Genomic DNA, 19,039 nt, shown 5'->3' with positions numbered 1-19,039 from the left:
CTTCGTACCTTCACGACAATCTAAGGAAGGGTTTCTCCAGAGAAGTCCGTAGTCGTTTAAAGTCCGAGTGTCCCCGCTCTGACCTGCCAGACAGTGTGGCGGAAACTCCGGAAATTGATGCCAGTATGTTGACCTTCTTGAAAAAATTCTCGAAAGACCCCAAACGTGGACTTGATCGTGCTTGGCGGGGTTGCCAAGACAAAATGCTCGACGTGGTGGGTCCATTGGCAAAGATACTAGAGATGGCTCTAGCGGCCAAAGAAGGCGCTACACCGGTTGACCCGGACATATTGGCGGGCTGGACTCAGCGCGCCATCTGCCTCATCGGCAATGCAAACTGTGCGATCTCCACAGAAAGACGCAAATCCTTATTACTCAGGATGGACGGCAACCTGGCGGAATTAGCAGAGGCAGAACCAGGCCCCCTTGCCGATGGCCATTTGTTCGGAGACCGATTCGTAAAGGATGTGTCCAAATACGTTGGGACATTCACTGCTTTGGACAAAGCTCAAAGCGGCATTAAGCGAGCCCTCACCCAGGGTGTTTTCAACAGGGCCGGACGAGGCGGGGGCCGCTCGTCGGGCCGAGGCTACCAACAAGGCTCCCAGAGAGGTGATTATGGCCGTGGAAGAGGAGAGTGGGATTCCACCCGTGGTGGTACCTTTTACCCGTCTCGCAGAGGCTTCAACAGGGGCCGTTTCCAGGGAAACAACAGAGCAAATTTCAAATCCCAGCAAAAGACAGGTGAGTGTAATAGATCTCTCTCTGCTTCCACTGGGGGGTCGCATACAACATTGTCTTTCACAATGGCAAGCCTTGACCCAGGATGCCTGGGTTCTGCAGACTGCACAGGGGTTTCGGCTGAACTTTTATTCCCATCCGACACAGGTATCCTTTCCCCGTCCTCTCCATTTTTCCCTACAAGATCGCAGTTTCATAGACAAAGAAATTGCAGACTTGCTGCAGAAGTGCGCTATTGCGCAATGCCAGAACGCAACTCGCGGTTTCTGCAGCAACGTTTTCATTGTTCAGAAGAAGGGAGGCGGCAACAGGCTAGTGCTCAACCTTGGGGATTTCAACCAGTACCTTACATACAACCATTTCAAAATGGAAGGTATTCACCTGTTGGCAGACTTATTACAGGACGGAGACTGGTTAGTCTGTCTAGACCTCAAAGACGCCTATTTGTCCATACCAATTTTTCCTCCACACCACAGGTTCCTGCAGTTCCTTTGGAACGGCCAGTGTTACGATTATTTGGCTCTTCCTTTCGGGCTCTCCTCGGCTCCCTGGTGCTTCACCAAAGTGATGAAACCAGTGGTAGCTCACCTCAGAGAGAGAGGAATCAGACTTATAATTTACCTAGACGATATACTGATAATGGCGCAGAGCCAGTCCACACTCCAGCAGCACTTAGACATGACGATGTCGCTGCTGCAGAGCTTAGGCTTTGTTATCAATCAGAAGAAGTTGGTGATGGTACCGACACAGGTGATAGACTTTCTGGGGTTCACCATAGACTCACAGACGGCCCAATTGTGCCTTCCGCAAGCGAAGTTGAGAGACTTGAAGAAAGAGATTCTGAAATTACTGGACAGGCAGATGGTTACACTCAGGGCGATTGCCAGAGTAGTAGGGATCTTGGCCTCGTCAATTCGGGCCATATTCCCGGGCCCTCTTCACTACAGGGCACTCCAACGCCTGAACATCAAACATCTTCAGAGAGGTCTGTCATACACGGACTCAGTTCCATTGTCGGAGGAGGTCCGGACCGAGTTACAGTGGTGGCTCGGACACGTAGAAGCCTGGAACGGCAGGGCGATCTTCGGATCACAACCAGAGGTGGTAATCGAATCAGACGCCAGCAGATGGGGCTGGGGCGCGCGCTGCGGAGATATTTCCACAGGCGGCAGATGGTCAACGCAAGAGCTAGATCTACACATAAACTGCTTAGAGCTCCTCGCGGGATCGTTTGCGATCCGCACGTTATCCCCGAGGCGGACATCTTGCTGTATCCTGCTGCGTTTGGACAATGTGTCCGCAGTGAGATACATCAACAAGTTGGGCGGCATGAGGTCGTCACTTCTTGTTCAAATGGCCAAGGACTTTTGGCACTATTGCCTCGAGAATCAGATCTCGGTGATAGCGGAATACATCCCGGGACAGTCCAATCAGGTGGCGGACTGGAATTCCAGGTACCTACGGGAATACAGCGACTGGAAGCTGCTTCCCCAGGTGTTTCAGTGGTTAGAGACGATTTGGGGTCCTTTTCAGACGGACCTATTCGCCTCCAGGCTGACCTATCAGATTCCCAGGTTCTTCAGCTGGAGGCCGGATCCGATGGCGACTGCAACCGATGCCTTTCTCCAGGATTGGTCGCAGGGGATTCAATATGCCTTTCCCCCGTTCCTGTTGATCCCCAGGGTAATGACACAGGTGATCAGGCAACAGGCGGAAATAGTCATGGTGACACTGAAGGACTGGACTTTTTAACAGTACCAGCGGTGCCAGGGAACAACACCTATAACCTTCATGGGATACCTGTTTCGGCGCACAAACTACAGAGACACGGGACACTTCCTTCGGCGTCAAAGATTCAAGGTTTATTTACTGCAGGGAACACAGAAGTCACAACAAGTACAACACGTGCAACTTGGGGAGACTGCTTCAAATTGGTTCTGTGGAGCGCTCCTTTTATACAGATTTTACTCATAGGACAACATGGTACACAAAAGTTTACAACCTGGTTCCCATAATTATCCCCCAGAGGGGTCGCTTTGGTCACTTTGGTACACATAAGGTCCGGAACATAAGTGCGGAAACATTTGGCGGTTCCCAACTGTAAAAACCCATCTTCCCAACATTAGTGAATTCCGATCGGCAGTAAAACAGATCGAAATAGGGACAAAGACAGGTGCAGAGGAAGATGGAGACAGTGGGGAGATCGAAAAGGGTGTAAAAGGGGAGGTATCGGGAAACACGAGATACAGGCATCAAAGGGACGTGCCTAATGAGATGCACGGCTGAGACAATAAACCGGCACGGCAAAAGCGGGGCCATCTGCCTTACAGTATCATCCCCCTCATCGTAAAAGATATTTACAAAGAACATGTGTCTTCCACAAATATCTTGAGAGTCCCAAGGTAACGAAGCGGACAGTGTCCGTTCGCTGGCTACTTGAGGGCAAGAGACAAAATGGATGCCGTATCTAAGATGGAACCCGTGGGTACAGATGAAAAAACCCACATATCAAACGAACGGTTTAAGTTAGCACAGCGAAACTGCGTATACTTACTAAACTCGTCATTTGCGGTTCTTAGATACCAGACTCGACCATATTCGTGCGAGTCGAAAACATCACTTACAATTGTCACGGAACCTCAGACGCTCCTTTTGCCCTCATGTAGGCAAGCACTAGTCGGAATCATATTCGATATTCATCAGACCCTCGAGATGTTGCTGTAGCATAGCTCTGTCCAACCGAGACCCTTTGGTAACAGGTGGCTGTCTCATACACGTTGTAGCACAGAGGCCACATAAGGCAGGACCGCACTGCACGCAAAGGCAACACGTGAACAGGAACGCTACAACGACTCCAATGATCATCAGAATCTTCCAACCCCAAGTCGACATCAGGCCCCAAAACCATCCAAGTAGCGTCCAATCCCCTACATCCACGTGTATGGATTCGGAGATCTTATGCAACTTCGAGATGGCTTGATAGACAGTCGGAGCGTTATCAGGAATGAAAATACAGCAGCTCGAATGGATCACCTTACATACCCCACCTCGATCTGCTAAGATCACGTCTAAAACCATACGGTTTTGTAACGTCATAAGTCTATCCGCCTGAAGTTCTGTGGTGATATTACCAAGGGCACTGGCAGTAATATTAGCTGTCGATTCTACCACTCGAGTCAACTGTCTCAGGTTCCTACTATTAACCATAGGTCCCCAAAATGGGAGGAAACCCTTGAAAAAGTCTCCTGCCTCTTGACCGGCAGTATCCTCTTTGCTAATTACGCCTCTCACAACTCTAGTTTTGTGATAATCTGCATCTACAGTAAACGTCGGAGGCAACATGTTTGCGATAAAACATGAGCCCATGAAGTCAGAGGGCAACCATGCATACGCACGATCATGACAAATAAAGTATGTACCCTTGGCAGCCAAAAACACAGGGGACGAGACCATTGGCAAAATATAATTTTTAGTGCAAGCACTCTCTCCAAGTCGGGCTTTCGATCTACGGCCGCGACCTATTAAACAAAAATTACCAATGTGGGGTACGACCCATATCGGAGGCGAGCTTTTAAGCTGTTTTTCACCAGTAAACACACTATATTCGCCTCTACTTAGGACCCTATAGGCTTGTACCTCTTCTTCAGGGATAAGCGAGGGATCATAGATATCGCTATCTAAATCCTCTATTGCTATAGACAAAGGTTTTTGGTACGATGTAGGACCAGAGTAGGGGGAACGTGGTTCTCGAATGGGGTGGAAACCCAGTGCGCTTTGAAACATTGTTTGAAATGCTCGAGCAGACCCTTGGGAGCTATACGGTAACACCAGATATGGAATTCCCTTATCCGTAGTATGCGGCATCAACCCACAACCCAACAATTAGTAGTGTTAACCACTAACTGATGTTGATGAAGGAGCTGAATAAAGGAATTGTTGCGGAATTCTGCACGTCTAGCCTGCTCGTGTTCAGGTAAGATGTGAAAAGAATGAGGAGAATCAGTGGAGATGAGTTTAAGGTCAGGGGTAGGAGTAGGTATGATAGAAGGCAAGAAGTAAGACATCGTGTAATATACTCCACCCGCCAATAACGCAGAAACAGTCACAAACAGTATGAATATTTGGAACACAAAACATTTGGTACGACTGAGTTGCTGCAGCTTGAATCTTTGTGCTTGAGCTCTTTCCAAGTCCATCAGCTTTGAAAATGCCATTCCCTATGACCGTCCGCAACGTTTCTTGACGCACTTCGTTCTGTGTAGCAATAGTCAATTCCTAGGAGTTCCCAGGAACCGACGGTCTTTAACCTAGCGTCAAGACCTACTAACCAGAAGGAAGTACGCGCGCGGCCCTACGGCCTTCATTTCACAAATATATATATATATGCGAAAACACTGTCTCTCAGCTGTGGAAACAAAAAGTGTAAGGAACGAAGCTCAATGAATATGTACAAAATAATTACAATAGTATGAGTGTTCAAACTGATCATGGAAAACGGGATAATGCACTTGTCAAGGGACAGAACGGGGTTTTTTTATTAGTCTTTAGTGCTGGATCGCAAAAAATATCGGGTTTTCCCAGGACGTGTCTGTTCGTTAAACAAAAGATCTGTCGAAGGGACAACGCCCTGTTGATCAGCTGAATGTTCTGGTCTTGAGTCTTCTGATGACAAGTGTTCAACAATGCCTTTTTGCTGCACTGAGGATTCTCCGACAGGTTGTGCGTCGCTGAAAGGTACAAACGCTGACAATCCTTCGGTTTCAGTTGATGCAATGCCTTTCCTCACCCACGAGTCTGCTGGCAACGGGATGGGGACTTTCTTGGTATGGGTGGCATGCACCCAATTCTTTCGCCCCTCAAGACGAACTGCAGTTCTCGTGGCAAGGAGGACCTGATAGGGTCCAGTGAACCTGGGATCCAAATTGTTCTTGCGCGAAAAATTTCGCGTTACCACCCAATCTCCGGGCTGGAGCTGGTGGCCTGGACCCTCCGTCTGCGTCGGCAATGCTTCGTGAACCTGTTGGTGAATTAACCTCAGTTTAGCAGTCAAGTCATGAAGATAATCGATCAACATTGGATACTCAAGATCACAAAAGGCACCCGGTCTAGGGACCCCCCAAACATTGGCAGGGCGACCGAACACTATTTCATAGGGACTGAGCCCTACTCGGGAGTGTACAGTTGCCCTTGTTGACAGTAATGCTAAGGGTAAAGCGTCAGGCCATGTAAGACCTGTCGTAGCCTGAATCTTTGCTAGTTTTAGTTTAAGGGTGCCATTGTACCCTTCAACCAAACCAGCTGACTGAGGATGATTGGCACTATGGAATTTCTGATTAATTCCAAGGCCCTTGCACACACTCTTCATCACACTCCCCACAAACTCACTTCCGTTGTCTGACCACACAATTCTAGGCATTCCATACCGAGGAAAGTATTCCTTCAGTAGGATTTTCGCAGTGGACAAAGCAGTATTGTCTTTGAGAGGATAGGCCTCAATCCATCGGGAGAATGCGCAAACAACAACTAAAACGTATTTCAAGTTATTGCATCGCTCCATATGGATGAAGTCCAATTGGATCACCTCAAAGGGACATGAAGGGGGAGCAAAACTACCAGGAGGAGTTGGGGTTCCCTTACCAGGATTGTACAACATACATACCATACAATTCTTAACCAAGCGTTCAGCACATTTCGTAATACCATCATTCTTCCACACAGGAAACAGCAATTTACAGATACCTTTCGCGCTAATATGTGCTAACCCATGTGCCATAGTCACAACAGCCAGCACATATGCATCAGGCAACATCCATCTTTTCTGTTCCGATAAGTCAATCCAACAACCATTCGCATCCAACTTTCCCTTACTTTCTTTCCACTTCGTCTTTTCAGTCTCGGTGGCCTCATTCTGAATTGCTTTCACACTCTCGATAGTGTTTTCACACATACTTGATTCTGCAGGCCACCTAACCGAACTCGTCACATACATTCGAGTGCTAAAGTTCCGAGCAGTCTCCTTAGCAGTCTCATCCGCAAACGCATTACCACGACCAACATCATCCGTCACCTTACGATGCGCACTACATTTAACAATCGCCACTTGCTTAGGCAACGTAAGTGCATCCAAAAGATCATTTACAAGCTGGCCATGCTGAATCTTCGTACCATGTGACGTAAGGAATCCTCTCTCTCTCCACAGTCGTCCAAAACTATGTGCCACACCAAACGCATATTGGCTATCTGTAAACACATTCACCCGTTTATCTTTAGACAACACACACGCTCTCGTCAAAGCAATTAACTCAGCAGCCTGAGCCGAATTCTGACTTAACCTTGCGTTTTCCACAATCGTTCTCAATGTAACTACAGCATACGCAGTTGTCACATCACCGTTCGGCAACTTGAAACAAGAACCATCCACATACAAAGTACCATCGGGATCTGTCAATGGAGTATCTTTTAGGTCAATGCGACCCTTGGTTTCCTCTTCAGTTCTGAGATAGCAGTCATGTACTGCTTCACCACTTGATTCTGTGTCGATCGGCAGCAATGTTGCTGGATTCAACACATTACATCGTTTTATCCGTATGTGACTGGCCAGCAACGTCAACTCATATCCAGACAATCTTGCACTTGTCAGATGTTGAGTTTTCGTTCGGTTCAATAGAGTGTCGACTGCATGCGGAACCATTACCGTGAGCATATTATCCATGACTAGACCTGCGGACTGTCGAATGGACGCCGCAGCTGCCGCTGTTGCCCTTAAGCAACTTGGCAAAGCTCTTGCTACTGGGTCTAAAGTCGAAGAAAAGTAAGCACATGGGCGTTGCTTACCACCAAAAGGTTGTGTCAAAACACTCAACGTGCAACCATCCCTCTCGTGAACGTATAGTGTAAACGGCTTACTGTAGTCAGGAGTGCTCAAAACAGGAGCCGAACACAACGCATCACGCAATTCAGAAAAACTTTTCTGACATTCTTCAGACCAAGGTACTGGGGATGAAACATCTTTGCACGTAAGGGCTATCAATGGTTTCGCCAACAATGAAAAATTTGGAATCCATTGTCTGCAGTAGGACGTAATACCTAAAAAGGCGCGAACATCTCTCTGGGTTTTTGGCACAGTCATTCGGGAAATCGCTGCAATTCTCTCTGGGGTCAACCTTCTCCCTTCTTTTGACAATAAGTGACCTAGATAGGTAACTTCTTGACAACAATACTATAGCTTTGAAGGCGATACCTTGTGGTGCAAGTCATGTAGATAGTGTAACAATGATACTGTAGCCGTTTTGCAAATAGTTTCTGTATCAGCTGCCACTAAAAGATCGTCAACGTATTGAATCAAAGCTGCACCCGTTGGTAATACAAAGTCATCAAGTTGACCTTTAAGTGCTTGGCTGTAGATTGACGGACTCTCACAGTAGCCCTGTGGAGCGCGTTTTAGCCTAAAACTGCGACCACCTAATGAAAATCCGAATAGGTCTCTGCTTTCCTCTGCAATTGGGATGCTAAAGAAAGCATTCTTTAAATCGATCACTGTGAACCAGGAGGCAGATGCCGGGATCATTGTTAATAAAGCCGTAATGTCAGGGACCACGGGGAATTGTGGAACCACTATTTTGTTTACCTCTCTCAAATCTATAACGAAACGGTACACAGGAGGTTTAGTTGGGTCAGTTCGTTTCAGAATTGGCAATACAGGGCTATTACATACATTTCCACGAGTTTCTTCAACAACACCCTTTCCAATGAGATCATAAACAATTGCTAACAGCGCTCGTTCGCCCTCGAGAGAAATACGATATTGAGGTAAACGCGGTAATCGCGCATTTGGTTTCAATTGAATCACATAGGGTGGAATGTCTAACAGGCCCACGTCATTGGGACCTGTGGCCCATAAGGACGCAGGGAGGGAACTCAACTCCGGTGGGAATTTATCGACTGACAAATACATGGGAGAGATCACTCTCCGTCCCAATGTAAGCTTCACTCCTTCGGGGGAACAATACAATGTTGCATATAATCGTTTCAACAAATCCAGACCCAAAAGATTTTCACCACAACCTGTAGATAGAATCAGTGGAGCGGTTAGCTCACGTGGTCCAATCATAAGAGGCAAAGGATTAGAGACTGGGTTACTAACAGGGGCGCCAGAGAATCCAACGGAAACGTTCGTTAAGCCAGACAAAGGTGCGCCAGGGAGTTTTGAATGCATGATGGAACTTTTTGTCGCACCAGTGTCTAACAGAAAAGGCTCAACTACACCCGATGTAGCCACTGCAACGTAAGGCCCACTCTGATCGACCGGAACTGACACTACTCCCTCTCTTTGTCGTTGGCTGTCCTAGTAATGGTCATTTACAACAGTTTCATACTCTACATAATAATCATCAACATTATACTGTGCAGATCGAACTGACCCCGCATTTCGCTGATCAAAGTAATTATTTACATCCGATTGATTTTGATAACGATCACTCTGATTGTGGGATGAACCACGACCTCTACCACGAAGTGCCTGTTGAGGACCACCACCACGGTTTCCACGTGTCGACACACCATTCAGACGGTCCCGTAAGGCAAGACAATCATATTTTAGGTGTCCCTCTTTCCTACAATATGCGCACTGATTATACCCAAGTGAAGATCTGGAATCAAAGTTGTCAGAGCGCGGCTGTGTTCTATCGAGCTGTGCTCGTGGTCGATACTGCTGTTGTGCATCATTTTGGCTTGATCGTGGAGGGTATGCTTGCTGCAACAAAACCTTCGTTTTGAGCTCCTTCGTTTTCTTTTCTACACGATCACTTTCTTCCTTTTCCCTATTCTCATAATACTGAGCCGTTGCTAGTATTTGCGCAGGGGTTGAAACTGCCCATGCACTTTCTGAATTCTTTAGTTTGTTGCTTAGTTCAGGCAACAAATTCGACACGAATTTGTCAACGAATAACCGCTGGCCTCCCTCAGCGCCCATGTCCTGGCCGCTGTGGTCGACAAACGCTTCCTCAAACCTTGTAAAGAAATCCGAGACACTCTCGTCTTTCTTTTGCTTACAAGCTGATAACTTATCCCAGTTCACCTTCATCGCTGGCATGAGAGTTTTCATGAGCGTAATGATTTTCTGAGGCAAATCCAAGATCAACTGTTCAGGCTTGGCCCCACGGACTTGTAATGCATCAGCTGCTAGCAGTGCAGCCCAATCACCCCCTAATTCAGCTGCGTGATTGGCTTGACGAATTTTAGCCCAAACTGGTTGCGGTACAACGTTGCCAAACAACATGTCGATGTCGGCAAGGTTCATAATAGAAGCTTCTATCAGTTGTGATAACTCCTTATAATAACCAGCCGGATTTTTACGCGGATCGGGTAAGGATTGCTTCACTTGCAAAACTTCCGATCGTTTCCATGGAAGATGTATCCACACTCTTCGAAAATGCGGTAGCACCACAGGGTTACCCTGCGGATCTCCAGGCACCCACAGTGGCGGGACTTCTCTCATAGGATACTGACCAGGAACCGCTTTCCAGTTTTCAGTGGTATCATCTAATGATACCCGAGAATGTGCTGTGGGTCTGAATGCTAATAAGCGTTCCACGGCACGTCGTACATCGTCTCCTATAATCATACCGTTTGAAAAGTGACTCTGAAGTTCAATTATGTCGGACGGTACATTATCTACATCATCATTATACCATTCTTCTCTCAAAAAGTTACACATCTCCTCAAATACGAATCTCTGCGTAGGCTCATTAAACTGAGAAAACGTATCAAAGACTACACGTGGAGTGTAATTAGCAGGATGTCTTATCCACCTATGTGCCATTGTTACTAACGTCTCTTTCTCCCTACCACTAGGGATCTGACTCCGTCTCTGAGGAGTTTCAGATAAATTAGACGAAAATAACGGACCAGAAAGAGGTGAATAAAGGGTAGCAACAGAGTTAGGAACACGCTTACGAACAGAAGGAGAAAGAAAAACAGGGGCAACAACACTGGAGGTGAAGGAAGGCATAGTAGGAACGGACAAGATAGTTGGAGTGGCAGAAACAACAGTCTGCGAAGGTACAGGTACAGGAGCAGTAGGAACGAGGACAGGTGGTGAAACAAACGTAGGGTTAACAGCGGGCTGACCCGCAGCCGCTGGAGCAACAAGAGGTACAACAGGAGGTACTACAGGAGCAACTACAGGAGCAGTAGCACCCTGTACATAAGGAGGTGGTGATTTCATCAAGTATGACAGCAAGGAATCCTCCTTCAAATCTTCTTCTTTCTTTTCTGATTTATTCGGTAAAACTGGGTAACATTTATCTATTTTCATGTGATGCAATCTAGTAGCGATTTCCATGTCTTTTTCTTCTTTGTCTTGTCTACATTCTTTTATAGCTTGCATTACAGGAACGAACTCTTGCTTTTGCTCCGTTTTAAGTTGTTTGATTTCTTTCTGCTTGGCCTCTTTACGCCATATCCGAAAAGAATCAAACATAGCTGGCCTAGCTTTCTTTGAAAATAATTTAGCCTCAAGATTATCTAAAATCGAAAGTTCAAAAGTTCCATGTGGTGGCCATCTAAGGTCACCGTCTTTCTTTGTATAACGGACCCAGTAATCATTATAGATTATAGGACCCACACCATGTCGACTATAAAGATCATGTATCGGAGTTCCAACTGGAGGTATCGGACATGAGTCCTCCAACCGGGAATCCATTGCGCAACATTTGAAAATACGAAACAAATCACTATGGCTAGGCATCGTGCACACTAACCTAGTATCAAACTTCAAGGATTACCGAAGCAATAAAACCTCGTGTAAGTCAAAACCCTCGGTTTTTGGCAATTGCAACTGTCAAATAATACTAAAAACCAATACTAAGAACCACAAATGCAATGGAACCATGCAATACAACAAAGCCTTAAGGCTATTACAAAGCTCGGAGAGGAGAGCTAACCACAAAGCCTGAGGAGGCTATTACAAAGTTCAGTGAGCTATTACCACAAAGCCTTAAAGGCTAACCACAAAGCTTTCAAAAGCTAGAACAACCACTAAGGACTGGGAGCGACCCACAAATACTTAACTCAGAACTTCAATGGCGTCACCAGGAAGGCCCGTCTGTCGTCTCGCTTGTACATAAGGTCTACGCCGGGCGTCGAAGACAGGTCGACAGTCAGGGCATCGGTCCGTCGCAGCCGTCAGGAGGCGGGAATCTTCGCAGGGAAAAACTTCGGGCCACTTATTTCGACAACAGGATCGATGAAGCGGGGTGCACCTTCCCTCGGAGATTTCACACGAAGGTCCTCACGATCATCAGGCTTTGGACCGGTACCGCTGAAGTCGCCCCACGTTGGGCGCCAACTGAAGGACTGGACTTTTTAACAGTACCAGCGGTGCCAGGGAACAACACCTATAACCTTCATGGGATACCTGTTTCGGCGCACAAACTACAGAGACACGGGACACTTCCTTCGGCGTCAAAGATTCAAGGTTTATTTACTGCAGGGAACACAGAAGTCACAACAAGTACAACACGTGCAACTTGGGGAGACTGCTTCAAATTGGTTCTGTGGAGCGCTCCTTTTATACAGATTTTACTCATAGGACAACATGGTACACAAAAGTTTACAACCTGGTTCCCATAATTATCCCCCAGAGGGGTCGCTTTGGTCACTTTGGTACACATAAGGTCCGGAACATAAGTGCGGAAACATTTGGCGGTTCCCAACTGTAAAAACCCATCTTCCCAACATTAGTGAATTCCGATCGGCAGTAAAACAGATCGAAATAGGGACAAAGACAGGTGCAGAGGAAGATGGAGACAGTGGGGAGATCGAAAAGGGTGTAAAAGGGGAGGTATCGGGAAACACGAGATACAGGCATCAAAGGGACGTGCCTAATGAGATGCACGGCTGAGACAATAAACCGGCACGGCAAAAGCGGGGCCATCTGCCTTACAGTATCATCCCCCTCATCGTAAAAGATATTTACAAAGAACATGTGTCTTCCACAAATATCTTGAGAGTCCCAAGGTAACGAAGCGGACAGTGTCCGTTCGCTGGCTACTTGAGGGCAAGAGACAAAATGGATGCCGTATCTAAGATGGAACCCGTGGGTACAGATGAAAAAACCCACATATCAAACGAACGGTTTAAGTTAGCACAGCGAAACTGCGTATACTTACTAAACTCGTCATTTGCGGTTCTTAGATACCAGACTCGACCATATTCGTGCGAGTCGAAAACATCACTTACAATTGTCACGGAACCTCAACACCGTGGTCGACGTCGCAAGCTTGGTTTCCCAAGTTGTTACAGTGGAGTTGCGATCGTCCACGGTTACTACCGAACTTGGAGTGGCTATTGCAGGGCCCTCGTCAGGAACAGCATCCTCTAGTAGTGGAGGGCAGACTAACCCTGATGGCATGGCGGCTTTCAGGGAACAGTGGCACCTGCCAGGAGTTTCGAAAGAAACTTCAGAGTTCATCAAGCAAGCATGGGCTCCATCTACCAGGAAGCGTTACTCCGCGGCCTGGAAAGACTGGGTGGATTGGTGCATGGGAAGACAGGTGGATCCCGTGGGGGCGGAGTTATCCCACATGTTAAATTTTTTGGCGAGCAAAGCAGCTGGCGGCCTAGCCTATCGCTCGGTGAATAATTTCCGCTCAGCTATTTCTGCGGGGCATGCCCAGATAGACGAGAAACCGGTAGGCATGCACCCGATGGTTTGTAAACTACTGAAGGGGATTAGAGTAGCTAATCCACCTAAACCCAAATATACGGGTTTGTGGGACGTTTCGTTAGTTCTCGCTTTGCTCAACAGATGGCCTGATAATGCACTCTTGTCCAGAAAACAATTATCAGCAAAGTTAGCCATGCTACTTTGCTTATCGGCATGCAGTAGATCCTCAGACGTGAGAGCGCTCGACGTTACAGGTAGAGTGTTTACCCCGGAAGGGGTTTCTTTTACTATTACAGGTCGTACCAAAACTATGTCAAGACATATTGAGTATAATGCATTCCCTGATAATGATAAAATATGTGTTGTAAAATGTTTAAAAGCATATGAAGAATGTACACAGGCCTTGAGGCCTCAGGGTTGTTCACAATTATTTATTGCTTTACAAAAGCCGTTTAAACCGGTGGCGGCGGCCACTATTGCTAGATGGCTTCGCTTCATAATGAAGGAAGCAGGTATTGATACCCAGATCTTTGGTGCTCATTCTGTGAGAGGCGCTATGGCGTCAAAGTCTTATGGCTTAAGATCTAGTCTTCAAGACATCATGAGATGTGCGGATTGGTCTTCCGAATCAACATTTAAGACGTTTTATTATAAGCCGGTGGGAGATATTACTTCTGTGGTTTTTAAAGAGCGTTAAACTAGCATAATCTGAAGCCTACGGTTCTGTAATAGAATCAAAAATTTGCTAGCATTCGCGCCAAGAATTTTCAATTCTATTAAGGACACGGAGGCGAGGATTATCCCACCCGGCTTAATTTTACAGTAAATAAGCTTACCCACCCAATTATGCGGTGATTTCGGTGGTATGTTTCCTTTCTTTCAGGATCAGATAAGAAGTCTGAGTGAGCGACGACGGACGATAGGACGTTTGGCCTGAAACCTTGTTTCTTCCACGTTGGAGGAGTTATTCATTGTTCAAGTTTTGTTGGACTTAGTTCGCCTCAAAGAAAGAGGATGATGGGAGCATGCAAGGGGTTCTTATGGACTATGGGGGCGTGCCTATACTCATGTGTTATCATGGGAAATGTAGTTTGTTTCACTGTTATTTATGAAAATATTCATTTTCATTGGCTGCTGTGCTTATTGCAGTAAAGAAATGAGAAGCATAATCCTCGCCTCCGTGTCCTTAATAGAATTGAAAATTCTTGGCGCGAATTCTAGCAAATTTTTGATCCGCGTCTTCCTGGCTGTACAGGAAACTAAATCTGAGTGTACAGCAGTGAGCCAGGAATATACAACCCCAGCTAAAAGCACCAAGTGTACACAGGCCCGTAGCCAGGGTTAGATGGATTGGAGGGGGGGAGGGGACGAAGAGGGGGGGAGAGGGGGGAGAAAAGAGGGGTTGGCACCAAAAGATAACTATAACATAAAAGAGGTCTGGGGTGGACACGGATGTGACTTTCCCTACAATAACTTTAAAGAAAAGACAATATATTACGATTTTTAAGAATGCAATAGATTTGCCATCATTTTCTAAAGCACTCCACTTTGACAGCTATGCATGATAAACGATGCCCTTAAAAGCACAGTGAAAAAGGAACAGTGAGAGCCTTTGGCGAGACTTTTATCAAATGGTGTTTTGAAAGCACTTTTAGACAGTGACTAGAAGATGAATGCAAGTATACATGGGGTTGTGTACAGTGGCGGCTCCTCCATGTGGGCGGAGGATTGTCGCCTCATGCTTTGTCATAGTGCGAGAATCAGAAACATAAAATGGTATTATAAATACAATTTTATGTTTCTGCTCAGGGCCGAACTGGCCATAGCAGGCACCGGGCAATCCCCCGGTGCGCCGCACGGGTGGGGGCTCGTTTTGGGCCCCTGGGGGGGAGGCATTTTTGTTACAGGGCCGTTAGCATATCTGCAAATTCGGCCCTGTACCAAAATCGTCCGAAAACCGTCCCTGGCAAAGAGCTCAGCGGCACCTCCAACCCCCGAGTGGGGAGGGGTGGCCGGCCCAGCACTTTGCCAGGGCCGGTTGTGGTTCCCAGTCCGGCCCTGTTTCTGCTTCTCGCACTGCGAGAAAGCAGACGGGTTTGGTTGGGGGCGGGTGTGCGGTCTTGCTCGAGGGCAGGGGAGGAGTGGCTAGCCCTATGTTACGGGCCCTGACTGTTTGGTCGGCCCTCTGGGGTGGACCAAACCAGTCATGGGCTCTCTACATTTTCTCCATGTATGCTACATGGAGAAAATGGCCTCCCTATAGACACCTGTGGGGTCGGTGTCCCAACCAATCACAACGCTGCCATTGCAGCGTTGAAATTTGGCTTAGGGGAGGCAAGGGAGTCTGCCTCCTTCATGTTTCTGCAGAGGAAGGAAAGCAGGAGCAGTCCGAGCAGAAGACGTGGGACCCGAGAAAGGTACGTTTTATTACTTTTTTATTATTATTTAAACCCCCCCTCCCTGCGCGATCCCACCTTCCATCAAGACCATTCGCCCGCCAAGCCCCCTGCGATCCCGTACCCACCCTCCCCCACCTCCCATGAGCCATGCCGGCCTCGACTGGTTGTGTGTTCTCCATCAAGGCACCTTTGGGGAAATGAGTGGCAAACGCTGCATGTCCAGGCAGATTTTAATAACAATCATTAATAATAACTGGATGGGTTTTAAAGGCTGTTATAAAAAACATTGTCACATATGTGAGTACACAGATACGGTGCATGCAAAAATGCGATCCCGTTGTGAGTCAGCACTGTATCAACTGCAGGGCCGCACTCCTTTGTTAAGGGAGCGTCACCATACTGCTTCTAAGCAGTGTCACTGAAGGAAAAATAAAATGATAATAACTCTAGGTTATTATAATTTAATTTTTTTACTTGTTGCAGCAGCTTTGCGGGCGGGACGGAGTGTGGCTGCTCCGCTTACAGAGCAAGGGAGGGGAGGTGTAGTTTGCACTCCCTAAGGTGGAGATGAATTTCTGTATGGCCCTCTGGGACCGGACAAACATTCAAGGAGGGCCGACCAAACATTCATGCGCACTTTGCATGTTCTCCATGCTGGCTGCAACGTTGAATCAAAATTAGGCAGCCTCGGCTTTCGAGAGAAGGGGCATTCAGAAAATGCTGCGATGGCCTCCGAAGAACACCTTTGTACCCCTGCACTAATATTTTTACAGCACCGCTTTGGCTCTAAATCACTAGGATGGAGTGGCAGTGATCCATTTTGTAGGCAGACTCAATCTCACAGGCATAATCTTTGTGTCCATGCATTGATGTCTCTATAGCCTCATGTCCCAGTGACCTCGTGCAACCTTCAGTGCCCTTCTCAATGACACTGTCTGCCTGCATCCCCAAGTTCCAATATCTGAGTCCAATTGTCTCTCCTACTGTCTGCATCACTAACAGCGCCTGTATATCAGTATCCCAACATCATTGTCTAAATCACAATGCCCATGTAACAGAGCCAATGTCTTCATGTGTCCGTTTGTCAGTGTCCTAGGGACAGTATGCTTAACTCAAGTGTCATTGTCCAAGAGTCACCCTTCTAATGTGATTGTCCCAATGCTCCTTGTCCATCTCTTAAATGTGCACCACTCAATGTAGGTTTTTACTTAAACACTGCCTGGAAGCCCACAATAGAATTAAAGAGTCCCATGTAACTGCTTTTTCATAACAGAGGCATGGCTAAAAAATAACTCCTCACCGAACATAGGGGCATATTACCAAGGGTGGTGATAGGCAATTATCGCCGGTTTAGCGGCCATTTCCGGCCGCTAAGCGGCGATAATTCTATCGCTCTATTAGCAAGCTGTCGCTAACTGATGTTAGCGACAGCTTTTAGGCGATAGTGAGCGGTTTGGGGCCCGCTTTGCATGTCAGCGATATTTATCGCTAATGACATGTAAAGTGGGCATACCCAACCTGTTAGCGACTGAAAGCAGTCGCTAACGTCGCTATCGCCTATTAGCAAGGCAGGCGTAGCGATGGAAATATTCCCGCTATCGCTAAAAACCAACACCTGCTCAGACCAGTTCTTAGCCATGTTATCCAATGGGAGGTGGATAACATGGCTAAGAGCATTTCGTCGCTAATGCGTGAATATCGCTGTATTCTCAGCGATATTCACGCATTTCGCCTGATTTTTATAGCTTTTGAGATAAACCTTGCTATAATAGCAAGTTATCTTAGCGATAAAAACCGGTGATGCGCGGCGATAAAAATATTGCCGCTAACCCTACTTAGCGATAAATATCGCTATTTGTTGGTAATATGCCCCATAGTTCCAGCTTTTTAGTATGGCTACCACATTGTACATTTTGATATAACATCAAAATAGGGATATGGAATTGCGGGCATCCATAAAGAATATCTTGAGGTCTCTGATTATCAATTTCTTCCTAGTTGGGGGTTAAAGCTCTAGCCCTAACTTTCAAAATATTGCATAAACTCTCCTTTCAGTGTATTCGCATCTCAACTTTATTGATTAATTTTTTTTAATCTGTGGCAGCATGTCTTCATAATACCAATACAATTCTTCGGCTGGGTGATTTTTATATTCATCTTGATAAAGAATCAGTTAAGAACACTGATAATTTTGGTCATTGCTGCTTCTTTTTATATCTAGAAAAGAGTGACCCCACGAAGGCGTCCATGCATTTGATGCCATTTTATGCTCCTCTGCTTTGGCATCAGTTTGGAAATATTCCAGGTTGACTTGGACTGATCATAGCCTGATTTATGACATCTGGCCCTCCCTACCCCTCAACCTCTTTGAAAATCCTATCACGAGCATGAGAAAAACTGACCTCTGAAGGTTGAAATAAAGTGCTAAGGCCCACATGCATCATTGTGTCTTTTTGCATTTCTTAATTTGCGAAAAATAAGGAATCGCAAATTAAGAAATGCAAAATGATATGCATCAATATTTTCGGTATTCTTGTGGGATTCGGTAAAAATCGCAATTTTTACCGAATCCCAAAGAAATACCGATTTCTTAACTTAATTTTCGCAATTCCCATTGATTCCTATGGGCCAAAAGGCCCATAGGAGTCAATGGAAATTGCGAGTGGCACTTAGAAAATTTCATGGGTGCAGGGGGGGTCCAAAGGACCCTCCCATGCACCCCTGAAATGTACTTTTCAGCATAAGTTACATACACACATGTCCTAAGGACATGTGTGTGTGTAACTTTACAGTATAAAAAATGCATTTTTGTGCATTTTTTATCAATTTCGCAATTTACCACGAAGTTGAACTTCGTGGTAATTTGCACTTCCAATTTTAAAAAACCCATATTTTTCTATAATGATGCATAGCACTTAAGAAATCGCACAATTGCGATTTCTTAAATGCTAACACAATTTTAGAAATCGTAAAAAAGATGCGACTTCTAAAATGGCATGATGCATCCCAACAAGCACTTTTGCATTCGCAAACGGCCGATTTTAAGGAATCGCACCGTTTGCGACTGCAAAAATGCTTGATGCATGTGGGCCAAAATCCCTTCTGTCCCATCCTCACTGAAGACAAACTCCGATGCCACAGAAAACTGGGTATCATATGTGCTCGGTAAGTGATAACAATAAATTGGTAAACTGAAGAACCAAAAACACAAAGAAGACTGCAAAAGACTGAA

The sequence above is a fragment of the Lissotriton helveticus genome, chromosome 3_1, assembly GCF_964261635.1.
Source record: "Lissotriton helveticus chromosome 3_1, aLisHel1.1, whole genome shotgun sequence".
Taxonomy (NCBI): domain Eukaryota; kingdom Metazoa; phylum Chordata; class Amphibia; order Caudata; family Salamandridae; genus Lissotriton; species Lissotriton helveticus.
This window is presented reverse-complemented; position numbering follows the sequence as displayed.